The sequence below is a fragment of the Dipodomys ordii genome, unplaced genomic scaffold (assembly GCF_000151885.1).
Source record: "Dipodomys ordii isolate 6190 unplaced genomic scaffold, Dord_2.0 Scaffold33, whole genome shotgun sequence".
NCBI classification, from domain to species: domain Eukaryota; kingdom Metazoa; phylum Chordata; class Mammalia; order Rodentia; family Heteromyidae; genus Dipodomys; species Dipodomys ordii.
Window position 1 is genome coordinate 4,443,415 of NW_012267249.1, and position 12,310 is coordinate 4,455,724.

General features: G+C 47.3%; 2 protein-coding genes across 2 annotated transcripts in view; one reads left to right on the top strand and one right to left on the bottom strand.

Annotated features, from left to right (window-relative positions):
* The window catches only part of Znf691 (zinc finger protein 691), a 63,885-nt gene that overhangs the window by 50,272 nt on the left and 1,303 nt on the right, over positions 1 to 12,310 (top strand). The window contains exons 3-6 of the transcript XR_001175096.1: positions 1,217 to 1,374; positions 10,360 to 10,470; positions 11,306 to 11,406; positions 11,505 to 11,647. The gene's annotated coding sequence lies outside the window, so the exon portion shown is untranslated. The remainder of the gene's footprint in view (positions 1 to 1,216; positions 1,375 to 10,359; positions 10,471 to 11,305; positions 11,407 to 11,504; positions 11,648 to 12,310) is intronic.
* The window catches only part of Slc2a1 (solute carrier family 2 (facilitated glucose transporter), member 1), a 31,232-nt gene that overhangs the window by 18,214 nt on the left and 708 nt on the right, over positions 1 to 12,310 (bottom strand). The gene's annotated exons all lie outside the window — the stretch shown is intronic.

Genomic DNA, 12,310 nt, shown 5'->3' on the forward strand with positions numbered 1-12,310 from the left:
GTGCACATACATATCTTGCCTGACTCCTGGTAACACACTGCTCTTCTTCCAGGAAACTCAGCCACTTCCTGACTCCAGGTGCCCAAACCTGCCCTGCTGACTTCCACCACTTGACAGGGACAGAAGAAAAGAATCAGTCTTCTCTCTACAGGCAGGTTTGATTCTTTGGGGTCTCATTTCTCTAGTGGGAATCATACTTGGAGTCTAGATCCTCTTGGAGATCCAAAAACCAGCCCTCCATGCACAGGGAGAAGCATATTATATAAAAGTAGCAGCACAGATGGGAGGAAGAGCTGTGAATCTGGGCTCAAAGGTGCTGCCCTCTGATTCTAGCCCATTTGCCCATTTCCTCAGAATGCTAGCAGGATGGGTCACCTTTCCCACTGCAGCCCCATCTTCTACATTCGTCTATGAAATGGCAAGTCACATTAGTTAGCATTGGGGACGTGGTCCACCCTGTCCTGGGCTCTGAGAAGGAAAAACCAGTTCATATCACTCAAGGCTCCACAGCAAAAACAGGTTGGGAAATCAGGGCTCTAGATCCCACATTTTGGGCCCCTCATAGCAATGCCACTCAAACCAAGAGCTTCCAGGGTTACTTTTACACAGCTGACATACCAGCTAAAACAGTACAGGACACAGGTGAATTAACAGTTGTCAGGCAAAGTGTTTCTTAGGGCAAAGGGCTAGAGGAAGGTTAGAGCAGGTGAAAGGGCCTTGCTTACACACAGGCAAAAGGCCAGAGAGGTGTCTGCTGGCTAGACAAAGGTGAGTACTCTTTTTCAGCCAGGAAATACAACAGGACAGGTCCTGAACTGGTTGTGGGAGAAGGGAGCCAAGATTGCCAAAGTGCTAACTTCAAGACTGGCACATACAATGCTAGAGACTGGTGCAGATAGTTCTGGGCGGGCCAAAAATCAGACTTGTTCTAAGTAGATCTTCTTAAGAATTACCAAAGTCATGGTTCTCATATTCCAGGCTGAGAAAGAGGAAGGGAGACTTTGGCTACTCCCAGTGCACAACTGAAAGCCTGTTCTATGTCAGAGCAACAAGGCCTTCCTTCCACTGACCTGTCTTGTCTCTCCTTTTCTGGCTAATCTCTGGACACTTATGCTACACATCTGGGTTTTCCATCTGCCACGAAGTGCCCATTAGCGATAGATCCTCAAAAAGGCTCCATCTACCCTAAGTCTTCCTACTCTCAACTCTTTTTCAGGGCTCTGTATTGAAAATACGGTGAACTTGTGACAAGCCTCTGAACAAGTCCAGACTTCAAGTGACCACTGGGATTGAAGAAGAGCCTCTAGTAAGATGTTAACCATTAGCAGAAAGACTCAATGGTAGCAGCTAAAGCCTTCATGTGCTGGCTGTCTGGTGAGTGGCGTGCATTATTAGCTCAGGGATATTCTGGTGTGATGTTTATGTATGCAAAGTAAGCATCCTTCTAGTAAAGTACATATTAGAAGAGAAATACAACTAGCAATGCAAGTCAATGACTGAATGTGATAGGCACAGGTACATAATGGAATGCAGTAGGTTCTTTTTTTTTTTAAGTTTTAGCAAGCATTTATTTTCATATAATAGGGTTAAAGTAGGGAGAAACAGAAAATTATTTTCTGCTCCCTTTGTAGGAAATGGTCATTAAAGACTCTGAATATGGTTCATTTCTTTATGTATTGATTTGGGACAGTCTCCAAGTGACAGAGTTAAGAGCAAGCTCCAGAGCAGTATGATCTGCAACCTTCTGCATAAAAACAAAGCACACCAAAATTGGAAGGAATGGGGAATAAGCACGCCTACTTAAAAGAATGCAGAGGAGCTGGGCTCACACTTATAACCCTAGCTACTCAGGGGTCTAAGTGTAATATTTGAGAGTTACAATTCAAAGACAGCCAGGACAGAAAAGTCTGTGAGACTCTTATCTCCAATTAGGCACCAAAAAGCCAGAAGTAGAGCTGTGGCTTATGTAGTGGAGTGCCAGCCTCAAGTGAAAAAGCTTTGGTGCCTAGACTCTGAGTTCAAGCCTCAGTACTGGTGTGCACAAACACACACACACACACACACACACACACACACACACACACACACAAGAATAGGAAAGGTAGTAATGTAGCTTGGAGAGATGGGTGGCAAGGTAAAAGATTTCACTTTGTACTCTAGCACGGTTTTAAATTTTTGATCCATGTAAATATATCACCTACCCCAAATAATTTTTCACAAGCCCTGTAATTTCATACTGTTTACATCAAAGCAATTTATAAGAAAATATTAAGAGAAAATTGATGAGACAATTCATAGACCTTGAAAATTTTATGTGGAAACTTGTGTGAGACAAGCACTCTACTACAGGCCCTGCTTTATTTAAGTCTGACTTCTCAGATGCCAGAAGCTGAGGATCCACTGAGCAGCAGCCAGACTGGGAGTGGGGGCTGTTGGGAGCTAAGGACAAACCCCTCTGCAAGACTTGGCCATTGGCAGGTCAAGGTCAAACGTCACTTTAGAAAACCTGCCTCATAAATCCTGAGTTATATCCACACCTACCAGGGCAGGCTGCTGTAGTAGAATTCAGTAGACTTAATGACCCATGCTCCCCCCCAACACACACACACATACCCCATGTGGTCTCTGTTGAGACTCAGGAAGGAGTAACCCTATACCTGTCGGAAGCATGGGGTCAGAGGGTCCTGGTGAGGAGGCAGACAAAGATAATGTAGGCCAATTTGGTCCAGGCAGTGGCAGGGGTGGTACAGGGAACTGAGGGAACCCTGGAGGGAAACTTCTATTTTTGCCTGGGGACAATCAAAGATGAGTTCCCAGGAGGTGACATTGGAATTGGGGTGTGAAGGACAAACAGAGTCTGCCAAGTGGGAAACTAGAGGCAAGACTACATTCCAGGTAGACAGAACAGTATGTGCAGTGTGTATGGGGGGAGGAGGGGAAGGGTGGAGAACGAGGGACTGAAACAGACTTAAGAAACTTGTGTTCTGGGCTGAGAAGGTGGCTCAGTGGTAGAGCGCTTGCCTTGCATATATAAGGCCTTGGGTTCGATTCCTCAGCACCACATAAGCAAAAAGAAAAAAGCCGGAAGTGGAGCTGTGGCTCAAGTGGTAGAGTGCTAGCCTTGAGCTGAAGAGCTGAGGGACAGTGCCCAGGCCCCGAGTTCAGGCCCCACAACCGGACCCCCCCCCAAAAAAAGAAGCTGGTGTTCCACAAAACTCATCAAGGCTTATAAGCTATAGGAAAGAAGCAGGGTCCATCCCAGCCCTTGGATCAACTCCTGCACTGAGACTAGCCACAGGCCCCTGGCTCCCACTCTCATTGGCTGTCATAACCTGCTGGACTTGGAATCAGGACACCAAGGTTTAAATGCATCAAACTACTTCCTTTAACCTTAGAGTTGGGATCCAGGTAGTCCTGCCTGTGGTCCTCTGGAACAGAGGAATGGGGATTAAGTGCCTCCCTAGCTACCCATGAAGCTGAGATCTGAGGATCAAGGTTCAAAGCCGACCAGAGCAAGAAAGTCCATGAGACCCTCATGTCCAATTAACTATAAAAAGCTGGAAGTGGAGGTGGGGCTCAAGTGGTAGAGTACTACTCTTGAGCATAAAAGCTTAGGGACAATGCCTAGGCCCAGAGTTCAAGCCCCAGAAATGTCCCCCCACCAAAGAAAGGTTATTGTCCAGTTATATATTGGTACATATCATAGAGCCTGGCAGAGTTCAACAGTGTATGTTCAATCAGGTTATGACGCAAAGGTATACTCAATTGGGCCACGGTTATCTTTCTGCCACAACCAGCCTGTGGCTGAATCTGAAATCAGAAGTAAAATTCATTCACTTAACATGCATTTATTTAAGTAGCAAGCTAGACACCAGCCTCATAGCTTGTAGATTTCTTGTGGAAGCCTTTTTAAAGGATGGAGGAGCAGAGTCTTGTTTCTCCAACAGCCCTGTCATCAACCTCTGAGAATGAAGCTACCCTCTAGAACATTCTATGCTTTTTCAGGCCCAAGTGCTTGCTAACTCTGAAGTCTCCAACTTAACTGCCATCTGCCACTCCCAAGTGGGAACTCTTAACTATGGAACCTTGATTGAGCGTCTCTGCAGCCAGAGTGTCCCAGACAGGGAAAAGCAGAGGGCAATTGTAAAACAAAAACCTCACCATTTATCAATTTAATTAAGAGCAAAACATGTTCTGTGCACGGTGTATGTGTGCATGCATGCATGCATGTGTATGTGTGTGAGCACGTGTGTGTGTGCATGCATTACATGCTGGAACAGAGCTCATTCTGAGCCAATTAAACCATGATGAGCACTGGTACTTCAGAGCTCTAAGAGGTGGGAACAGGCTATGGGCATACCTTCTGCCTCCATACCCCCTCCACCCCCAAACCGATCCCAAGCCCACAGGGCTGCAGTGAAGACACTTTGAGTCAGGCCAGTTCTCCCAATCCTGAGAGCACCAAGGGCTAGGCTCAGCCTCTGGTATACAGGGGGTTATCTTGTCCCCATCTTACCATCTCTTTTCTAATTTATCCTAATTCAGAGGGTGCACTGAGAGCTCTCCCTCTCTCCAGGAGCCATTGGTGAGGTGTTACCTTTGAAACCTCTCATCTACACACTTGGGAATATGGATGGCCTAGCTGTGGCCTTTTGACCCCTGTCTGTGTGCTCTTCCTCTGACAACACTCTCTTTCCACCAGGGTTTGGCCTGCAGCAGCTTCTCAGTCAATACTGACTGAGGGAGAGCAGTGGTACTGCCACTTGGAGGCAGGGTGTTTCCTGTGGGAGGGACTGAGCTGGCTGTATCCAGCCATCCATCTATTGTTTCCACCTTGTCCTGTTCCCACTGCTTCCTGCATGGTTGTCAAGGGTGTGCTGGAGCTTGGGGTCAAGGGGCTTTGCAGGAGCCATGACAGCTCCCCCCCTTGCCTTTAATTTGATTTAATTTAAACAAAGCTCTAAGGATTTAAGAGAGAAAAAAAAAAACACCTCCCCTTCCCATATTGCAGATTGCTTTGCAACCCTCATTTGTTAGACAGGAAACCTAAAGTCTGAGAACACGCAGTTTATTCAGCAAATAAAACGCAGCGCTGGCATTTGAGTTCTTTGGATCTCTAGCCTGGTGTTTTAGCCTCTGACCTAGCCCAGAAAGCCTGGCCTTCAGATTAAGAACTGATTCTACTTGAAGCCATTTCCTTCAAGAATTCTTGCATGACTGAGCCTAGGCACTGGGCGATGGCCCTGAAGGCAGAAGTTGCTAGTCAATCTTGAAAGGGGGAAGAGAGGAGGGAGCTGGGCCCTTATCAGCACTACCAGCAAGGTGGTAGGCGCGCTGCCAGGGACTGCTTCACACATCCTGATTTAGCCACCATGCTCTGGGGAGAGATTGCTCCCACTTCAAGGGAGAAATCGGGAGGTTTCTCATACCCACAGCTTCCTAAGGCTCTGTTCAGCTTCAAATCAGGAATAGAGATGCCACTGATGCCAGGTTCTATATCCTTCCTGGTCAGGTCCGGGACCCATCCCCCCCATTTCTGAGTACTGGTCTCTGAAGGAAACAAGGTTTCTACCTGTTTTCTATGTAGGTCAAATTCCATTCCAGCAACTCTCTGGGCCTTGTCCATTCTGCACTGGGGCAGACAGCCTAGGCTCCAGCTCTGGAACCTTTTGGACACTTTGCTGAATTTTGCTCTAAACCAAGGTTGGCCAAACTACCCCCCTCCCCGCCCCCCACAACCTAGTCTAGGGGTCAAATCCAGCTAAGAATGGGCTTTCCATTTCTAGGTGACTGGTGGGGGAAGGGGAGGCGAGGGGAGGCATGGACTAGATTTTGTGATCCATGAAAACAATTTCAAGGACCATAAATAGTTTTGTTGGAACATAGCTATACTCTTTTATTTACCTATTATTTACATTACATAGAAAAAACAGTACAGTTGAAGCAGAGCCTGGGACCACAAAGCCAACAATATTCTCTAGGCCTTAATAGAAAATTTGTCAATTTCTTTTTTACACTCCCAATTCCTGAACTACTATAGATGCAAACCTAGTCACAAACCGTGCATGATTTTTGAAGCCTATCAGGCATAACCACATTACTCTCCCTAAATAACTGAAAAAGGTATTCATCCTAGGATGAGATGTTAAATACAAACGATTTCCTCCTTGGACTGTGTGCATGAACTAGGCTGTGGACATCTAAGGAGGTGTTTATTCAGTGGTAAAATGGGCCCCAGCTCAGCTCAAATAAAGTAATTGTGACAACTCTAGACATAGGCAAAGATCACTGCTCCTCCCCTATTATATGACCTTATGAAAGTCCTTTATCCTAAGAATTTTCCTGTTCTCCAAAACTGAAGCTTTCCTATGATATTACTAAGTAAGATTATGCCCAAGTGCATGTTCCTCCCACAATCCTAGTCAATGGGGCTTTGCAATAAACTAAACCAAATCCCGGCCTGTGCAACTTGATACTTTTGAGGGCCAGACAGAGAAAAGAAATACATGTTAATCTATCAGTAGAAAGAGGTCTGAAGAAAGTAAGTGTAGGGGTGTGGCTTACTAAACATGGTGGGACATGCCTAAGTATTATGTAGCTGCTCAAAAGAATGCAACACATCTTTATGGACTTGAGTCCAAGGGTGAATTGTTAAAAAGAAAAAGATTGAGGTAAAATACATATAGAACGTACTTTTTCCTGTAAAGAAAAGCAAATCGGGGGCTGGGAAGGTGGCTCAGTGGTAGAGCACTTGCCTTGCATGCCAGAGGCCCTGGGTTCGATTCCTCAGCACCACATAAGCAAAAAGAAAAAAGCTGGAAGAGGCACTGTGGCTCAAGTGGTAGAGCGCTAGCTTTGAGCTGAAGAGCTGAGGGACAGCGCCCAGGCCTAGAGTTCAGACCCCATGACCGGACCCAAAAAAAAAAAAAGAAAAGCAAATAGCTTTGTGTGTGGAAACTGGATTAAGTACCTGAAAGACTAAGGATGGTGAACAGAATAAGCTGCAGAGACCCTGTAGAAAGTATGAACCAGTTACACAAATACTTCATTTATGGGCGTATTTCTACACATACACACAAAAAAGATCTCTGCAGGTGAGCACTGAGCTCTGACAACGGGAAGAAAGCATTTACTCTCTTACTTTTATGTTTCTTTAAATGGCTCCATTTCTTGAAAGGTTTTGTTTTATTTTTTAGTGTTTTGGGTTTAAAATTTTTATCCAGTTTCTTTTCCAGTCACATCTGAGTGTTATTGGACACAGTTCCAATGCCAGGGCTTGAAAGGCCTATACACTGGCTCCAGAAATGTTGGAGTAAATGGTGATCCACAATCGAGTATTCTACCTAAGGTTTTATCCCACTGGGAGGTAAAGGCTGCTTCATAGACATGCCAAGTCTTTAATGAATGTCGAATGATAGATAGCACTGTAGGGGCAACCTCACTGATCAGGAGATGGATGGTGAGAGGCACGTCCAGCTGTATGTGGCATGAGATGGCAGGAGAAACAGGAGTACTGAGGTGTGTGTGTGTGTGTGTGTGTATCTGTCTGTCTAATAGTTCTCGAGTGGGGAAGGGGCATAGTCTTTACAACCTTTTTGTGTGGAGTAGGCTCAGAGGATTGTGACCATGCCCCAAAACAGCAGCCAGGGTCACTGGGGAGTGTCGTCTACATGCTGATGCCACCCACAACACTGATGAAGACGGCTGGCTGCCAGGCCGCTCGGGCTCGGGCCTGTGCCTCAGGCCAGCACCCAGCCGTGTACAGGAAACACCTACAGAGACCGGAGCCACCATTCAGGGAGCTCAGCTCATGCTGAGGACTGCCACCACCATGCTATAGATAGACATTACCTAACTTCATGGCCACTTCATGTGAATAACATGTGAATAACTTCATGTGAATAACACGGCCACCACACGTCATTCATAGCCATGCCATAGGAAGAACCCAACCAAGCCTATAGTAGAGTGAGTGATGGGGTGAGCTCAGAGAAGTACAGGCATACGTCTGGGGCCAGGACCCTGGGGGGTAGCTTTGGCATACTGTAAGAGCCACCCCAAGCCAGCACATGCCCATGTTAATGGGGAGCTGAGGAAGACACAGGCCAAGTACAGGAGGAGATGCTCAGGCAAGACAGAGCAGGAGGAAGTACTCAGCAAAGACAGAGTAAGGAAGTGCTCAGGGAAGGTGGATGCTGTGGGGGTGCTGAGGAAACTCTTTCCTCTAGCTGCCCCCATTGCAATTAAGTCCCACCCTTCCACCAGCAGAGGGCCTTAAGCCAATCACTGCCTTGAAAATTACTTTGGCTCCCCAGCACCCCTCCCCAAGACTGCTGCACCCTGTGCTCCTAGCAAGCATTCGTGCACCTGACCCAGAGGGGAGCATTATCCTTACCAGGGCTGGGGACACCACTCCCACAGACTTGTGGCTGGCCTAAGGTCAAATAACTGCAGAGCTGTTTCTGATGTATCCCTTCCGTTTCCTTCACACTCCCAAATTCCAGGCTAGGGGAGATGTAATTTGGGCAGACGTGCTATCTAGCAGAGGCCTCTGTAGCCAAAGCCTCTATCATCTGAGGCTCAGCAAGAGCTCTCTCCTCTTTCAAGGTATAAAGGCTCTGGAGAGGCCAAAGCCAGCAAAATGGTTTAGGGAATGAACCCTCCTACATTTTCCCTTTCCCAAGTTTGAAACCTTGGGAGCCCTGGCTCCCTTACCACAAAACCCCAATGTTTATGCATCCACTACTGCCAGGCCTGGTGGCTGGATGACAGAGCCTCAGGCTTCACTCCACCCCTCTCACTCAATCCCTCCCCTGGAGGGTGGTAACAATTGGAGGTCTGTTTTGGTAGCCAGGGTTGGGTCTGCCAGCCTGGACACAGCCTCTCTGAGCCCAGGAGTCTAGCCAGGAGCCTTCCTGGCCTCCACCATCTTGGGGACACTGGTTACCAGACTGAGTGGCTTTGTCATGTCTATGCTCAGAGTGAGGTGAGGGGTGAGGTTGCAGACCCCAACTGCTGCAGTTTCCTGTTTTTGTCCCAGGCCTTGTCATTTCTGCCAGTCATGGAGGGGAGGGGGCCCTTGGAGCTGGAGCTCTGGTCCCTGACACCCTGTGATCAGCAGGACTGGACGGAGCTGAGCTCCCTGCTGAAGCCACAAGCTGATTATCAGAGGATTTAGTTCTGGGGCAATTAGGGTGGAATCCCTGGATGGCTCAGAATAGGACAAGGATCATCTTGAGGCTGTTTACGTTGTTTGTATAGCCAGCCTAGCCGTGCAAAGGTTTACCACTTAAAATAGCCACCAGCACAAGGCCAGTCTCACCACATCCACACAGAAGGAAACTGAGGACACCAGAAAAGCTAGGACACAGCTCTACTTGTTTCCATTAACAGAAATGTTGTATCTAACACAGCCTTCATACTTCTACTGTAGCCAGAAAAGGCTTGGGAAATCCTGGGCTTATGAATTTCTACCGTCTGAGGAGGGTGGACAATGTCACAGAACTCTGGGAACAGAGAAGCATTTCTCTTAACACCGTAGAACACCTCAACTCTTCTCTGGCAGATCTGAGTTGTCTTTCCCTTTCACTGGCCTCAGATTCCCCATCTGACAAATGGCTGGAAGGTCTACATGCTAGTTTCCTTTATCCTTTTAATATCATCCTGTGAAAGGTAGTTTTAGTGTGAGAGGTTCAGTATGTGACCTTGACAAGGTCATTTTTTTTTTCATTGAACCTTGAAGCTATGAGGAGCACAGGAAGATGATGAACATGAAATGTTTTCACTTTTCCTCTTTATTTTTGTAATGCTAGAGATGGGACCCAGGGCCTCACATACTAGGTTAAATGTCGTACCATGGAGCTACAACCCTAGTTCTGTGAAAAGACCTTTTTAAACTCTCTTAGAGTAGACTCACTAGGCAGGTAGCTGGGAACAAAGAAGCCGAAAGCCAGGTAGGCAGCCATACTAGCTGATCTCATTTTTGAGTCTGACTCTCATTGCATACCAGCTTCCTGACAAAACCCTGCTGGGAAGAACTGACCAGTGGGAGCTTTCATGATTTATCTGATTATAGTACTAATAGTTTAGAGCCTTCCCTCTCCCCTTCCCCCCCAAAAAAACCCCACCCCACACTTCCAGACTTCTGAAAAGAGGCCGAGGCCCATGTGAACTCAATGTATCACGAGAGTTCAAGAAGCAAGGAGTATCTGTGAGGAAAGACACCCACACTTTTACCCCCTGAATTCTTACATTCTAATGATAGAAACAATATTGGTCAGCAGATGAAGCAACTAAGCTAAATTGGGATTTAAAACCACACTGCAGGAATACCAACACCTATGCTCTTTGTACCAGCAGGTGCTGAGAAACCTTGAAGTTTTCCAGGTTCTCCTTTGCCTGGATGACAGAAACTAATTGTTAAAGTAGAGGGCATCCTGGACTACATAAAATTCAGCACAAAATGGTGAGGTGAGTGAGACAGCCCGAGGCAGGGCTCACTCTTCCCTGCTGCCCAGGAGAAATGATGGACAAAAGCCTGGCTGGCCAGGAAATTCCACCTGTTCCCTCTATACCTTCTACTCCATTAAGCTCATTACTGCTGGGAGCACACTGGGAAGGCTGCAGAGTCAGTTCCATTCCAAGCAGATGAAAGGAAACATGGCAGAATCACCAGACCAAGTGAGACAAGCTCTCCAGCAATTTCCTAGGCAGGGGGCTTTATTCCAGAATGTGTACACAATAAATAGAGAACTTTTAGGGGTGAAAATATTACCATAACTGCTACCTTATATTTTAAGATTTCCATTTGATACAGGCACGTACTCTCATAGGTAAGAGTCCATACATATGAGTTTAGAAATACAGTTCAGCTCCAGGAAGGAAGCACTCCAACACAATATACTGGAGAAGCAGTGCAAAGTTTCAAGAAACACTGCGAAAATCACCCACCTGCTGTAGCACTCACACCCGATGGCACAGGTGTCCTCGAAGTTAGGCAAACTTTCTCCCCTCAGCTCAAAATCCAAGACATGGCGGTGAAAAGGGACAGTGAACGCAGGGATGAAAGCCCTTTCTCCTTGGGTTCAAATCCAGCTCTGCCCATTAGTAACTGTAGACTTCAAGAAAGTTACTCCCTTCTCTGAGCTCCCTTGGGGGTGATGAAGCACATCAGGGCTATGTGACCAATGATAACTGAGAGACATTTTAGCCACAAGTTGGGTAAACTGTTAAGTGACAGGTAATTTTCTCCTCTCTTCTGTCTGCAGTCAAAATATTCATTTATCCACTCACTGTAACTGCGCAGGTCTGGTATATATACCACATGCACAGTTCTTTCTCCTTGAAGAAACGAAAACAAGTTCCTTGGAGAAAGTGTGGCCCGCCAGAGGTCAGAAGACAACACAAGTAAGCATTTAGTTGGGCTTTTTTGAAGTCTCAGCCTTGTCACTGTGCTGATTGCTTTTCTTGTATTTTCACTGTTACACACCACTACTTTGGCTTAGCCATGAAAGCACTGGAGGAGTTTCCTCCAGAGGTGCCTCAAGCGCGAGAACCAAGAGGCAAAAAGGACCCCAAGTCATCAGAGTTCAACGGGTATGGAGGAGACTTTTTCCTTTGACAACCTGGAGTCACCAACAGCTCACAGGTAGGGCAATTCAGACTTCAGTGCTGGACCTGCTGGAATCCCAGGTTAAAAAAGGGGGGTGGGGTTGGGTGTGTGTGTGTGTGCGTGCGCCGCGTGTGCAGGAGGGCACATCCTTGTGTCGTCTTCCCAGCCCAGGAGACTGAAAGATCCAAAGAGGTTCTTAACTACTTGGAATATTTTAAAATTAAGAAATACCCTGGAAAACGTTCTAGGCAAGGACCCACAGGGGTAAAAACAATGCAGAGGAGACTCAAAAATACTTGTTGCAAAGCAACCGCTCTGGGGGCAGAGTCACAAATATCCCTTGCTGGAACAGCCGATTCACAGACGAAGAGGGGTGGGGGGAGAGAAGAGAGAGGAAAGAGAAGAGAGAGATCAGAAAGAAGAGAGGAGAGAGAGGAGAGATCAGACCCGGGCCCCTTCGAAAGAGGACGAAGTCCCTCGCTCCTGGCCCGCTGTTGGGCGCTCCGGGAGCTCAACTCCAGCCCGGGGACCCTTTCCCAGCCCCGAATTCGCGCCGGCAGCCCCCGGTGCCCGGCCCACGTGCCTCCTCGCAGCCCGTCTCCCCGGGTTACTCGGAAAGAGGAGTCAGGGGAGCGTGCCCGGCACCCTCGCCCCCTCGGCCGGCTTGCAGGAAGTTCCCTCCGCCTGGGCATCTCGGGA